This window comes from Epinephelus fuscoguttatus, linkage group LG18 (genome assembly GCF_011397635.1).
Source record: "Epinephelus fuscoguttatus linkage group LG18, E.fuscoguttatus.final_Chr_v1".
Classification (NCBI taxonomy): Eukaryota; Metazoa; Chordata; class Actinopteri; order Perciformes; family Serranidae; genus Epinephelus; species Epinephelus fuscoguttatus.
In genome coordinates, this window is record NC_064769.1 from 2438577 (window position 1) to 2452354 (window position 13778).

The window sequence follows — 13778 nt, forward strand, 5'->3', positions numbered from 1 at the left end:
CTAGCGTCCCAGAGACACTCCCCTAAGGCCAGGTCTCACTGCTCCCTTCCCTGCACCAACCCAATAACCTCCTTTACCTTACTTACGCATGGCTTTCTCTGCCCAAACAGCACTGCCACCTTCAACCAAACCCAGGCTCCGTACATGCAAGCTCTAGGTAGAAGCAGGACTGATACTACCTTTCCTAGCACATTCACCATACTCTATTTCACATGCCGCATAGCATAACTACAATATAAGCTAAAGTTAAAGTAGCTAAATAAACTTACAGGATCAGCAAACACACTCACCTTGCCGCATGGCGTCAAACAAAATTGATTCAAATAGGCCACTCCCACACTTAAATAACCTTCCTCTTCCTGGACTTCCTCCTTACTTACACATGGCTTTCTCAGCCCAAACAGCACTGCCATCTTCAACCAAACCCAGGCTCCGTACATGCGAGCTGCAGGTAGAAACAGGGCTGATACTACCTTTCCTAGCACATTCACCATACTCTATTTCACAAATCAAGCCCTATGCATGATGTATGGTGATGCTAGAAATAATCAAAATGAATAGAAAATACACCTTTTTTACCTCTCTGCAAACAGTTGCTTTACTTAGTCTCTCAGTATCACCAACACTATACAGGAATGTACCGCTAGCAAAGAACCTCAGTGCAATGCAGACTGACTGCACAGTGGTCAGAGACTGGCTGCGGCGTGTGACCTTTATAGTGTGTGGTTCCAGCAAACTGCATAGATACACTATGCTTTGCCTGCTGAACCGGTACCTCTCCCACAGATAGGAGTCTGTCTGTATCAATGGGTTGGTCCTGTCCTGGAAGACCCTTGGGGCTGGTGGTGGTTGGAAGGCCCTCTGAACAATGTGGGCCTCCTCATCAACAGGATCCTCGATGAAGGGGCATGCCATTATTTCCTAATTTACTCTCTCTTGCTCTGTCTCTGTCTCTCTCTGGGTGTGTCCCTCTCCGTCTCTGGCCGTTGTCAGTTGACCTTAATTGGCTGTGAATTTGCTAGCCAGTTGGGAACAGAGTGGGGTGGCGTTCACTGCTGTGCATTGTCTGGCAGCCAGGTGAGTTGGTTCACTAGCGTAATGAACGGAGGGAAAGCTCTTGTCATCGAGTGTCTTTGTCTCTGTGGGGGAGGCGGGGCTATGGGCTACACACACAGTGCGAGTTTCGTGAGGGAGAGACGAGGCGGAGAAAAAAAAAAACAGTTGAGCGCAAGAGAAAGACATGGAACTTGTTCCTAAACCAAATGCCATGGCCCCTCAGTGGGAGTATTTTGGATTTAAACCAAATGACAGAGGGGAGCCCAGTAATAGGCTGGTATGCCAGGTTTGGTCTAAAACCATCTCAACAAAAAGATTGCCATCATTAGTCATTAGTCATACTTCTTCTGTTATTATGCACATATGATTATTGTCACACATGTATATTGCCAGGTATTAATACATACTTTCAACATATTGTACCACAGTAACCAGAACTATAACTATAATATTATTACTTTCATTAATGTTGTTGTAAGCTACTGTCATTACCTGCATCTCTCTCTCTCTCTCTCTCTCTCTCTCTCTCTCTCTCTCATTGTGTCATATGGATTACTGTTAATTTATTATGCTGATCTGTTCTGTACGACATCTATTGCACGTCTGTCCGTCCTGGAAGAGGGATCCCTCCTCAGTTGCTCTTCCTGAGGTTTCTACCGTTTTTTTTTCCCCGTTAAAGGGGTTTTTTTGGGGAGTTTTTCCTTATCCACTGTGAGGGTCTTAAGGACAGAGGGATGTCGTATGCTGTAAAGCCCTGTGAGGCAAATTGTGATTTGTGATATTGGGCTTTATAAATAAAATTGATTGATTGATTGACAAAAAGAGCGAATACGACCAACTTAACTGCACACCTGAGAGAGAGAGATTGAGAGTCTATTTTTTTGTATTTATTTATTTATTTCAACATTTTTATGTGTTATTTCGGATATTTTAATTTTCTTTTTTGCATTCCTAAATATTCTTGTTAAATAAATGTTTATTTCTCTTTAAAAGGGTGTACTTGCATCAATATGTCTTTATTATCATTATTTAAGTTTAAAAAATGGTCTAAAAACTGCAAAATTACAACAATAATAAAAATGGTCTTAAAAGCACAATATTACAATATTATCGCTTATCGCATAATTTCTGATGCATTTGTACATCTCATCTGTACAAAAAGTAAAGCATACAGCACGTACGAAATGTACAGAGCTGTAAAGATGTCCCCCATGGTACCAGTTTACCACTAGCTAGCCATAGCTAACTTGTTTGTCAATTGTTTGGTCTGTGAAGTAATAGGACAACTGGAAAAAGGTCTAATACTAACAAGCTGAAAAGGGGCATATCTTCACCTATCGCAGCGGAGTCGGTCCCGTGCTTGTGTACTATAGTGTTTCCCCTACCATTATTGGGGGCGCCCCGCCCCCCCAACGGCAACCCCTGCCCTTCTTGAAGGTCAAGATAGTTTTATTTAACTTCATTTTCTATATAGCGCCAAATCACAACAGGAGTCATTTAAGGTTACCTTTCCTGCAGAACAGGTCTTTACCTTGTCCCTTTAATAAAAAACCAAATAGCCTTATGTTATTTATCTTGTTTAAACAACGGCATGCCATTTCTGTCTCTACATGGTCACGCATTTACAATTCTCCTCTGCTCTCGGTTTCCCATATGGCAGAGCTCCGTCCTACACACAAACACACGCACACTAGTGGTGGACGATAAAACGATAACATATCGTATCGCGATAAACACTTATGCGCCGTCGATAGAAAAAACGTTTGATAATGTTAATGTATGCTGTCAGGGGAAAAACATGTCGGACTGCAGGGTGTTTCCACAGCTCCACTCCCTCCGCCCCTCTCCTTCTCCGCATACACACACACAGGTGACGGTCAGTCAATGAGACTTATCACATTTAAATTGCGCAATTAATGGAGGTTCCTTAACTATTTCGCTAACAAGTGGGCGAAATATGGATTACATTACATGGATATCATTTCAAGTCTACCTCAGGTTTGCACTAATTTCTACATAGCACTTTCCTCACTATGTGAATCAGTTATGCATAGTCTTCTGTTCAGCTGCTCATGTCTTTGCCTGAAAGCATTTAGTTTTAATACCATCTAGTGTATGTTCATTTATTTAAGTGTTTTCTAATGGTTGTGTTGACACTACATTTTCCGCCGTGTGCCTTGACTGATGACTGATTGAAATCAGAAGAAAGCTAATTGAGTTTAAAATAAATGTGTTAAAATTTATTTATTTTCTCCTGGTCCTTATTTTAAATAGGTTATTGAAAAATTATCGATAATTATCGTTAGCGATCAGTATGAACCAGCTATACACTAGAGTAGGGCTTGGGCCGCATTTTGCTGACCGAACCTGACCCGAGTCCGAGACAGTTAAAACCGAGCCTGGCCCGAACCCAACAGACTTTCTGATTTTTAAGTACAAGCTGGGCCCAAGCCACGCAGTTTGTTACCTGACATAGTTATTATTATGGACAGTAGGGGTGTAACGGTACACAAAAATCACGGTTTGGTACGTACCTCGGTACACAAGTCACGGTTCGGTTTTTTTTTGGTACAGTAATGAAAAAATAGACAACTATTAAATATCTTTTACTTATTGGTAACCTCATTAAAACATACCACCACAGCAGTTAACTCTTTTTACACAATTTTTGAATGAAACAAATATATATAAAATCCTGCTTTTCCACATTGTTTGAATGAAAATAGAAATATAAAAGTGAAAAATAAAATCCTGCTGTTTTTTAAAGGGCCAGTGCGTAAAATGGGTTCAAAACAGTGACATCAGTGGTCAAATTCTAGATTGCAGGGCTCACTCGCTCACCCCTCCCGTCGGGTAAATGACGGTGGCCTCGTAGGGACAAAAAGCCTTGCACACGACATTTTCAGGAGTAGGTCTATCTAGCGACAAGGTGAATGTTTATTTAGAAATCTAAACCATGTTACGATATTGTAATGAATCCCTCACGAGCAGGAGACCAGAGGAGCGTTCGGGAAAAAGGCCAGTTTATTTGAGCACTCCAAAACCTCTGGTAACACTCCACTCCGTTCCAAACTCTGACTCTTCTAGCGTAACAGACACACTTCATAACTTTACACACATACTCGTTTTCCATATTGAGTGGGGAGCCCCCCCTCCCCTCTCTGCTCCGCCAATCTCCAGCCCGCACACTGACTGACAGCGTGGCCGGTAAACAGAGCTCAGCTGTTTATTTAGCCTAGCAATATCTCCGGACTATAGTAGCTGCAATGGACGACTTTGAACGCGATTTTGAAGAGTGTGTTGTAGCGGACACAGACCCAGAGCCATACCTGTTTGAGCCGGAGCATACAGATGAGGAACTCCATGTGTTTGATGCTGAGTGGGCGAGAAGAGAGGCTGAATGCACAGAATGGGATTCGGTGCTACTGCTGCCATTGTTGGGGAGATATATCATCAGGAGGAAAAGCGCCGCAGAGAGTGCATTACAAGGAGTGAAGTTACGTCTTCTTTTCCTCGCAGATGACGGTTCGGGTTCATTCTCCCCTGTTGCGTGGTAAGTGTGGTCCATTCGCAAACTTTATAACTAAAAAAACCTTTCACTACTCTCTATCGACGAACTACTAACACTCTCTGCTGTTTCCTCCTCCTTCTTCCTTCCTTCCGCTGTCTTCGTTGGTTCATTTATACACGCGGAACGCGTTCTCTGGCTGGCTGGATTGTCCACTCGGTCTGCCGTACATACATGGCGGCGCAAGATGGCGACCTCTCTAAAGCAAGCCCCTCACTATATATATATATATATATATATATATATATATATATATATAAATAAAAGCATAATTATAAGGCTACAAAAACCAAACGAATTTTATTTTATAGCGATCATACACTTGTATAAACATATTAATGGGTAGAATATTCAGATTCAGATTCAGATTGACAATACAACATGCCAAATATTACCCACTGGCCCTTTAACACATTTTTTGAATGAAAAATATAAATATAAATTTCTGCTTAAACAGTTTTACTCAATTAAAATAAAAAGTACAGTGCAGCTGGTCAGCTTTAAAGCCTGCTCAGATTCAGTTTTACTAGGAACTTACTTAGCTTTCCCACTTTGTGCAGTAAACAAAACATGCTTATAACTAAAGTGCAGCTTAGACAATTTTACTCAACTCCAATGGCGTTGGTTATTTCTTTAGCGCGACGGTCAGGGAAACACTCTTTCTTTTTAAATGACGACGATATCGTAGTTTGCACCAGATTGCTTTTTCTAGTCGTGCCGGTTAACGTTCAAACTCGGGTGGTGTCGCTTTAGATGCGCTAGCATGTTAGACGTGTTTCCGAAGACATAACCCACCGCTGTTCTGCAGTGTCGGCACACTGCTTTTGTCTTGTCAACTTGTTTATTTCCATCTTTGTATTTTACCCTGAAACCAAAGTGTTCCCAAATGGAGGACTTAAGGTTTGCGGGTGGGTCTTCAGGTTCGTCAGGCTCACTTGCCATGCCGTCAAAATGCGAGAATGCGCTGCACAAAGTGAAAGGTCGGACTCGGTCCGTCACTCAATTATGTCCGTCGGGGAACCAGATATTTTAAATGGTTTGGCTCGCAAAAACGGAATTAAAATAAAACAAAATAAAATAAAATAATATCCTGCACCCAATAATTCGGTACAGGGTCGTGCCAAACCGAAAGTCGCGTACCGAACGGTTCAACGCAAATACATGTACCGTTACGGCCCTAATGGACAGTGTGTAAATGACCTTTAAAATGCTGCTGTTACGCACAGTCAAACACACCGCTTGTACAGCAGCCCAGCACAGCACTGTACACCCACTCAATTGGAGCGGAGCCTGTGTTGCGTTCAGACGTTGTCACGTAAATAACAACGTTTTTTACATCTTATGTACCATGTTTTTCCTAAACCTTCACACGTGCACTAAAGCCACCTTCTGTCATTCATGTCTTTCTGTAGTTCAAGGCTTATCAGTCACCTTTTACATAAAGCACAGACACATTAACAGTATCTGTGGCATGCATACAGCAGAGGGGTTTTCTCTGAAGTCAGCAGATGTATTAACTTTGTATTTGTACTTTGAGTAGTGTATGTGACATTCCTGCTGCTGTCCTTTCAGCACCACAGCTCTACTCGGCTGTCTACACTAGGGATAGGCATCAATTTTCGATTATCGATGATTGATTGACTTAATTCTCATTTAAAGCAAACTTAATTCTCATTTAAAGCAAACCTCACGGACTGCATTTTTTCATCTGCGTAATATTGCGAAAATTAGGCCTATCCTGACCCGAAAAGATGCAGAAAAATTGGTCCACGCTTTTGTTACCTCAAGGCTGGATTACTGTAACTCTCTATTATCAGGTAGCTCTAGTAAGTCCTTAAAAACTCTCCAGCTAATTCAGAATGCAGCAGCACGTGTACTAACAGGAACTAAGAAACGCGATCATATCTCTCCTGTTTTAGCTTCTCTGCACTGGCTCCCTGTAAAATCCAGAATTGAATTTAAAATCCTACTGTTAACTTATAAAGCTCTAAATGGTCAAGCTCCGTCATATCTTAGAGAGCTCATAGTGCCATATTATCCCACCAGAACACTGTGCTCTGAGAACGCAGGGTTACTCGTGGTCCCTAAAGTCTCCAAAAGTAGATCAGGAGCCAGAGCCTTTAGCGATCAGGCTCCTCTCCTGTGGAATCATCTTCCTGTTACGGTCCGGGAGGCAGACACCGTCTTCACATTTAAGACTAGACTTAAGACTTTCCTCTTTGAGGATAGTTAGGGCTGGCTCAGGCTTGCCCTGTACCAGCCCTTAGTTAGGCTGACTTAGGCCTAGTCTGCCGGAGGACCCCTCTATAATACACCGAGCCCCTTCTCTCCTTCTCTCTCTCTCTCTCTCTCTCGTATCCTATTACTGCATCTAGCTAACCCGGCCATTCTGGATGTCACTAACTCGGCTTCTTCTCCGGAGCCTTTGTGCTCCACTGTCTCTCAGATTAACTCATACCGCAGCGGTGCCTGGACAGCGCGACGTGTGTGGTTGTGCTGCTGCCGTGGTCCCGCCAGATGCCTCCTGCTGCTGCTGCCATCATTAGTCATTAGTCATACTTCTTCTGTTATTATACACATATGATTATTGTCACACATGTATACTGCCAGGTATTAATACATACTTTCAACATATTGTACCGCAGTAACCAGAACTATAACTATAATATTATTACTTCCATTAATGTTGTTGTAAGATACTGTCATTACCTCTCTCTCTCTCTCTCTCTCTCTCTCTCTCTCTCCCTGTGTCATATGGATTACTGTTAATTTATCATGCTGATCTGTTCTGTACGACATCTATTGCACGTCTGTCCGTCCTGGAAGAGGGATCCCTCCTCAGTTGCTCTTCCTGAGGTTTCTACCGTTTTTTTTCCCCCGTTAAAGGGGTTTTTTTGGGGAGTTTTTCCTTATCCGCTGTGAGAGTCTTAAGGACAGAGGGATGTCGTATGCTGTAAAGCCCTGTGAGGCAAATTGTGATTTGTGATATTGGGCTTTATAAATAAAATTGATTGATTGATTGATTGATTGATTGATAGGATGCAAGGCCGTAACTACCATTGAGGACACCGAGGTCATGACCTCGGTATTTTTTCCCGACCTAAATGAATGAATAAAATGAAAATAAAAATAAACCATTTCATTTGTGCGGTGAAAGTACGTGGGAGGACCGATGGAAGGTGATTGAGTGACTCTCTCTTCTCTATAATAACAATTATTTAAAAAAGAAAATTTTGGTACTCTTGTTTGATCGACGCAGCTTTCATACAGCTTTGCACACACATTATTCTTAGATGGATTACTCAGGAACGCAGGGTCGCACAGAAATGCCACACATATCATATGAAAGTGCAGGACCAGAGCTTTCCGAGGATACCACACACATCATTGTGCTGTCATCCCATCACGCTATAAATACAGATCAATTGTCTACAAAATAAAAACCTGATGAATTTCTTTACAATCCGTTATATAGATCTTCTTATCAGTCACTTCATATAGTGAGGAATATCGTATCTTACCACGTCTCAGGCTTGTGTGTGTTTCTCCCTGTCTATCCACATTTGTAGTCCGGCTTTCAAGATGCAAATATCTCCATATTCTCCAGTTGTCACTCAATCAAACTTTGTATGACAAGACCAGCGCACTTCACCTTTGCACACCCAGACAACTGTAGCCTAATTATGCATGCGTGACAGGGCCATAGTCACCATATACATTGAGGGGGACACGCCCCCCCCAAGATCATGTCGACAAGAAAACGTCCAGAATTTTTTTTTTTACTGCAAAGTGGCAAATATTATCTTGGAGGAGATCATTGCACTTGGTTGACTATTTTTCTATTATCTTAGATGTAAATATTGCATGTTTATTTCAAATGAAACACATTTTTGACTTGTGAATGAGTCAATGGAATTTCTTGCAATAATGAAAATATACTGGCAATCATGTCCGCCTGGCACAAACCACATGTTTTGGACAGCTGTGAAGTGACAGAACGTCCCACCATCATGGTTCTTATATTGCCAGATTCCAGAGAGTCTCCCCTCTTCATATATGGCAGAATATGTCATCTTCCAACTTGCTATGGTGAGATACATGTAAAAATGTAAGAATTTAGTCACACGGATTTGTTTTTTCCATTGATATAAAAATTAATATAACTGACAACTGTGACAGGTGAAGAGAAGTACTTCCTGCTAAAGAATAAGTGGTTCAAACATAATTATAAATACCCACAAACAAAGTTTGGTGAAAGGCAATTACGCTATAGTATGAAGTGGGAAGAGAAACATGATAAGATGGGATTAATCTAATATGATGTGTGTAGTTCTTTATAGATGTAGCCTCTTAACTTGGCTGTCAAAGTACACCAGATTGAAGGCTTTTGATATATAATTGACAAAAATTTCTGACCCCCCCACGTGCACCACGACTAAATGACCTCGGTATTTCAAAAATCCTGCATACGGCCCTGGTAGGATGGGTCAAATGCAGAGGTCAAATTTCATTTCAATGTATGTAATGTGCTGAGAAAGGACAATAAAGAATCTTCTTCTAATAATAATTTCTTAATAACTAGGATATAACAAAAGAATAAAGAGATTTCAAAGACTTAAAAAATAAGGGACATGAATCAAAACAACAAGAAACAAGATATATCCCCAGTCATGCACACCCAGTTTTAATAAACTCAGTACTGTTTATCAACACATATATTGTTTTGTCTTCATTCAATGTAGTTAGCACATATTGTTATTGCGCCATTGGTTTTGGCCTTGGTGCCCCACATTTTGGCCGTGATGCCCCAGTAAATTTGTATTTATCAAAGGCCAAAGTGGCCTTGCCCTAAAAATACTCTAGGCCTGTAATCGTGTATTTTCTCTCCTGTTTCTGTCCTCGGAGGGGCCAGGTGCAGTGTGCTGCTGCCTCCATTGGCTGAGCGTCTCTGCTGACATAAGATAGAAGTCATAAGCGAAAATATGCACCATACAGCCAGATAAAGAACCTCTTAGGCAGGGCAAGTAAGAATTTAGATGGGGCAAGTAGATTTGAGAAGTACTTGCCCGGCAGGGCAAGTAGGAAAAAACCTTAATGTCGGAACCTGGCAAGTCATCAGAATCGGCCAATATTGGCTTTACAATAAACTATCAGAATTGGCCAACATGCTTTTTCTTATTTTGCACAATGAATGAATATTACATAGCCTACATTGAAAAGCATTCTATTTCATGTCTCCATCTACTGCTGGGCCATCACGATAAGAATATGCATGCATAATGTGATGTTTATTCCAATACAGAAGAGATTGATGATCACTAAAATTAGGTGGGGAAAAAAAGGATATATCTATATGAGTATCCGTTATCTGTCAAATGAGATGTTACATATTGGATATTGCCAAAAAATCCAATATCGTGCATCCCTACAAAATCCCCAAAACAACACAGGTAACATGACCTCTGTGTCCTCAATGGTAGCTGCTGTACTGCCCTGTTTAGGGTTGCCGTTGACTGAAGAAAATCTTAGTCAACATAGGCCAGCAGCACACAAGGTGACATTTTGTCTGAGGACGTCTCAGATTAATCCAATAACATGTTTGGGGATAAGAAGTTGGCTTGTTTGACCACCAACAAAAGGTCTGATACAACACATTGATGATAATCAACATGTCCCATAAAAGGCTGGGACAGTCTCACATCAGCCTGCTGACAGGCTGGATTGAAAACATGTCACTGTCTGCAGTGTGTAGAAATGTCTTTCATCATCACTTCTGTAGTATTACTGTGCTAATGCTGCTCAACCAAGCAGCTGAGTTCATAAAGACCAAAGAATCTTCCCTGGATTGTATTCAGGGATATGCTGACAGTACAGATGTGACACTCATTCTCCTAAAATTATAACTCAGTGGGTAATTCCCCAAAAAACCCTCAAAGACTAAAATGTCCTAGTTTACCAGGGGTGTAACGATCCATCAATCTGGATCGATATAGCGATTTAATGATCGAACCATATTGTCATTTTTAGGATATGCTTTTATTTTGAAAGTCTGTGTCACTGTCAAACAGCGGCAGGCAGATGGCAAGCGGCCAAAAGAAAGATGATGAGGATAACGTTATTTACTCAGGAATAAATCAGCAGTGTGGAAATTATTGGATTTCGGAGAAAATAAGGATCAACAGAGCACATGCGTACGTAAACAATGCTGTTACGAGATAAAACACGACGTAACGTTACCTGCCTGGACGAGCGTCTCACTCCACTAACTTCTCACTACAGGAACATTAGATGCTCTGTTTTAACAATGTTCGGCTGAAAAAACGTACATGCAGGCTGAAATTCAACCAAGCTGTTCTGTCAGGAGATGGAGTGACTTTAACCACTGGTGAGTAATAAAAATAAAATGTAATATACAGTACAGGCCAAAAGTTTGGACACACCTTCTCATTCAATGCATTTTCTTTATTTTCATGACTATTTACATTGTAGATTCTCACTGAAGGCATCAAAACTATGAATGAACACATGTGGAGTTATGTACTTAACAAAAAAAGGTGAAATAACTGAAAACATGTTTTATATTCTAGTTTCTTCAAAATAGCCACCCTTTGCTCTGATTACTGCTTTGCACACTCTTGGCATTCTCTCCATGAGCTTCAAGAGGTAGTCACCTGAAATGGTTTCCACTTCATAGGTGTGCCTTATCAGGGTTAATTAGTGGAATTTCTTGCTTTATCAATGGGGTTGGGACCATCAGTTGTGTTGTGCAGAAGTCAGGTTAATACACAGCCGACAGCCCTATTGGACAACTGTTAAAATTCATATTATGGCAAGAACCAATCAGCTAACTAAAGAAAAACGAGTGGCCATCATTACTTTAAGAAATGAAGGTCAGTCAGTCCGGAAAATTGCAAAAACTTTAAATGTGTCCCCAAGTGGAGTCGCAAAAACCATCAAGCGCTACAACGAAACTGGCACACATGAGGACCAACCCAGGAAAGGAAGACCAAGAGTCACCTCTGCTTCTGAGGATAAGTTCATCCGAGTCACCAGCCTCAGAAATCGCAAGTTAACAGCAGCTCAGATCAGAGACCAGATGAATGCCACACAGAGTTCTAGCAGCAGACCCATCTCTAGAACAACTGTTAAGAGGAGACTGCGCGAATCAGGCAACAAGCAGAAGAGATTTGTTTGGGCCAAGAAACACAAGGAATGGACATTAGACCAGTGGAAATCTGTGCTTTGGTCTGATGAGTCCAAATTTGAGATCTTTGGTTCCAACCGCCGTGTCTTTGTGAGATGCAGAAAAGGTGAACGGATGGATTCCACATGCCTGGTTCCCACTGTGAAGCATGGAGGAGGAGGTGTGATGGTGTGGGGGTGTTTTGCTGGTGACACTGTTGGGGATTTATTCAAAATTGAAGGCACACTGAACCAGCATGGCTACCACAGCATCATGCAGCGACATGCCATCCCATCCGGTTTGCGTTTGGTTGGACGATCATTTATTTTTCAACAGGACAATGACCCCAAACACACCTCCAGGCTGTGTAAGGGCTATTTGACCAAGAAGGAGAGTGATGGAGTGCTGCGGCAGATGACCTGGCCTCCACAGTCACCGGACCTGAACCCAATCGAGATGGTTTGGGGTGAGCTGGACCGCAGAGTTAAGGCAAAGGGGCCAACAAGTGCTAAACACCTCTGGGAACTCCTTCAAGACTGTTGGAAAACCATTTCAGGTGACTACCTCTTGAAGCTCATGGAGAGAATGCCAAGAGTGTGCAAAGCAGTAATCAGAGCAAAGGGTGGCTATTTTGAAGAAACTAGAATATAAAACATGTTTTCAGTTATTTCACCTTTTTTTGTTAAGTACATAACTCCACATGTGTTCATTCATAGTTTTGATGCCTTCAGTGAGAATCTACAATGTAAATAGTCATGAAAATAAAGAAAACGCATTGAATGAGAAGGTGTGTCCAAACTTTTGGCCTGTACTGTATGTAATATATAATATATGTACTCTGTTAAGCTATGATGAGAGGAGCCGCTGCTAGCCGCTAGGCTAATCAATCAATCAATCAATCAATCAATTAATTTTATTTTATTTATAAAGCCCAATATCACAAATCACAATTTGCCTCACCGGACCGAATGCAATGATTGGTCGGAGTTTTCTCCTGTCCTGTCTGTCTTCCCCACGTGGAGGCCTCCGACTGACGTAACCGCTCGCATAGCATCCCCCCCACACCCTACACCCCTGAATCTGTGAGACAACAAATTTGCTAGAAACAGGGAGGCTTGTGGATATAAACTAGTAACAGGGAGGCTTGTGGATATAAACTAGTAACCTGAGATGACCATGGTTTCGCCTGGAGCTGTCCTGAAGGGAAGATGCCGGCAGCGCTGTGACAGGACGCAGGAGCGGGGGAGCGCGGAGGGGTTAGCTCTATGCTAACAGCGAACCCCTTCAAACCAGCTGTTCCCAGCAGCCTTCTGGCGAACATCCACTCGCTGGACACGAAATGGATTACATCCGACAACGGAGATCCACTAACTGAGGAGTGAGGGACTGTTGCGTCCTTGTGTTCACTGAGACATGGATGAATGGTAACATATAAGACGCCGGTGTTGAGCTAAGGAGGCTAACGCTACACAGAGCAGACAGGAAGGCTGCATCATCTGGTAAGCTTGGTGTAAACAATTCATGGTGCTGTGATGTGTCTTTCTTATATGTTGCACAAATTGTTTTTAAATGTTTTGTTTCTTTTTGCTTGGGGTATCTGAAATGTCAGTTCATTTTTTTTGTGCTGTGCATAAAAATGACAAAGAAGTTCAGTTCAGTTCATAATGTTATATATGACAACACAGCACCCAGTTGCTAATGGCTAACGTTAGCCTACTGTAGCGTAGCCTCTGAAACATTAACGTTATCTTCCTTGTGTGTTTCCACTTACTAGTAACGTTAACGCTACTATCTAACATTAGCACTGTAACCTTATTCTAAAACCCATCAGTCATCACTGACTCTGGTTGAGTTTTAAAACTCCGGGGTTGCATTTGTAATTTTACACTCGCCCTCCTCTTCCGTGTATCTAACGTTACCATGCCAACACCTACGTCTATCGTAGATGTAATGAGGACGTAATGGAGGAGG

At 41.8% G+C, this 13778-nt stretch overlaps 1 protein-coding gene across 6 annotated transcripts in view; it reads right to left on the minus strand.

The window, feature by feature from the left end:
* dennd1a (DENN/MADD domain containing 1A) overlaps positions 1-13778 on the minus strand; it is a 218052-nt gene that overhangs the window by 203146 nt on the left and 1128 nt on the right. The gene's annotated exons all lie outside the window — the stretch shown is intronic.